This window comes from Eimeria acervulina, genomic scaffold, assembly GCF_000499425.1.
Source record: "Eimeria acervulina Houghton genomic scaffold, Eah_scaff4, whole genome shotgun sequence".
Taxonomy (NCBI): Eukaryota; Apicomplexa; class Conoidasida; order Eucoccidiorida; family Eimeriidae; genus Eimeria; species Eimeria acervulina.
Genome location: NW_013549835.1, coordinates 20,001 through 22,837, shown reverse-complemented (window position 1 = coordinate 22,837; position 2,837 = coordinate 20,001).

Sequence of the window (2,837 nt, the reverse complement as noted above, 5' to 3'; positions counted from 1 at the left end):
TTATTATTATTATTATTATTATTATTATTATTATTATTATTATTATTATTATTATTATATTATTTCCTTAGTATTTAGTTTTTAATCAAGTAGTATTTAATATTATTTTTTAGTTACTATTTATTGTTATTGTTGTTTAATTATTTTTCAGTATTCTTATTATTAAATTATTAAACTATATTAAATTATTAAATTGTTATTTTATTGTTTTATTTTATTTTTTTATTGTTACCCTGTATTTAGTATTATGTTTCTCTTTATTGTTATGGGTATTACTTTTATTGTTTCTTAGTATTTATAAATATAAATGTTTACTATTATTATTGTTGTTGTTGTTGTTGTTATTATTATTATTGAATTTTTATTATTATCATTATTCTCAGTACTACCACTACTACTAATATTAGCAATGTTATTGTTATTATTATTATTTGTATTATTATTATTACTATCAACATTGTCAGAATATTAATATTTTCGTTGTCCTCCTCAAGAAATTATATATATTTATGTATGTATATGTATATATATATATAATTTCTTGTCTATATATATATATATATATACGCAAGGGTTAATACTAATAATAAGGAGGGGATGGCCTATAAAAATATATTTTTCATTGAAGCAAAAGGAGGCGAGCTGCAGCTGAGATGAAGAGCGCATGCAGCAACACCAACAGCAGCATTAGTTGCTGCTACTGCATTAGCCGCTGCTGTTGCATGCATGCACTGCAGCAGCAGCTGCTGCTGCTGCATGCATGCATGGCTGCACTAGCGGGCGGGTGGGTGGAGGTGATAGAAGAAGATGAACAAAAAATATAAAAATAATGAAAAAAGATTTAATCTTTTTTAAAATTATTTATATTTACAAACACTCAACAACAAACACGCGCATGCAGCAGCAGCAGCCCCAGGCTGCTGCCACCCCACACGCTGCTGCTGCTGGGGCTGTTGCTGCAGCAGCAGCAGCAGCCGCAGCAGCAGCAGCAGCGGGCAGCCGCCTACAGACCTGGCCTGAAAGAGTGTTTAAACAGCATTTTATTTATTTTGCTGCGCTGCACTTCTCTGCTGTATTTTAGAATAAATTGCAGCAGCGCGCGAAGATGGTTGCGAAAGGTGAGGGAAGCAGCAGCAGCAGCAACAACAACAGCAGCAGCAGCAGCAAAGAAGGCTTATAAGACCCTCCTTCTGGGTGTTTTTTTGGGGTTTATTTTTATTTTAAACTCTTTAATAGTATTTAAGTTATGTTATTTAAAATATATTATGAAGGAAATGCAGAGAAAACCAGGGAGAGTTGAAGATATGTCTGTTGGACGGCGATAGGGCGCTGTTATTTGAATGAAGGCATATTGCATGCATTTGTTTTGATTCTTTTTAAAATATATTTCTTTTTTAAATTAAATATTTTAATTTATTTAATAAACCCTTTTCTACTTCAAAGCTGCAGCAACACCTCCAACCCGCCCAGACAACACAACTCTCTCTGTGAATCTTATCTAAGCCGTTTCTGCTTCTGTTTTAAGGAGATATATAAACATTTATATATATTTCTTCATCGTTTTTAATGCTCTTTTATTTTATTTTATTGTTGTTTCTCAGGAGGGAAGAAGAAAGCAACCAAATCTCTGCAGCCAGCCTGCAGAGATTATACTATTCATCTTCATAAAGTTGTACACGGAATTCAATTCAAAAAGAGGGCTCCGCGTGCAATTCGTGAAATAAAGAAATTCGCAGAGAAGGTTATGCATACAAAGGTAAGAAAATATAAATATAAATAATATAAATAATGTAAATATATATATCTATGCTCTGTATGGTGTAAATACATCTCAATAAATGTCTAGTAGAATGCATCAAGTAGTAGCTGCACGTTATAATTGTAAATATATATATATATATACATGTATATATATATATATACATGTATATATATATATATATATTTAGACGACGATGTACAGAAGATGATAAGGTGACAGACAGCATTTATCTAAGATCCAGAGGAGGTTTTACTCGTTCAGCGCATGAAGAATATATATATATGGATATACATATATATATATATTATATGCACCTTTATATATATATATGCGAGTATAGACAATGTATAGAAATGACATAAGTAGAGAGGGTATATATATTTCGAAAAAGAAATAGAGGGATAGAAGACAGTGCAATAAAAATGTTATTTCTTTAAATTATTCTGTATCTCTATTTTTCTCGGATTCTTCTTCATATATTTGTATATATATCCGTCTTGAACAGTCATTGAATATAAGCATTAATTGAAAAAGAAGTATTTGTTTGTTTCTTCTGCACAGGATGTGAGGATTGATACGAAATTAAACAAACATATTTGGAGCAACGGTATTCGCAATTTACCTCGTCGTGTTCGTGTGCGTTTATCAAGAAGAAGAAATGAAGATGAAGAGGCTACAGAAAAATTCTACACTTTAGTGCAGCACGTTCCTGTTAGCTCTTTTGCAGGGTTAGGGCCGGAGCAAGTTAATGAAGAATAATTCAATATGTTTATTTAAATATATATATATATATATATATACATGTATATATATATGTATGTATATGTATTGCAATAAACAGAAGAAGAGGAAACAGAGAAAGAAACCCTAAACCCTAAACCCTAAACCCTAAGAATATAACCAATCAATCTATAGGAAAGAGGATATTGAAACCCTCTCACTGTCTGTTTGTAGAGACAGAGAGAGGGATATATAACAACAGAGTAAAAGAGCAGCAGACAAACAAAGCTGATAAATAAACAAATTAACAAACAGAAGCCGCTCTTTTCATTTCCTTTATATTCTGCAGCAGCAG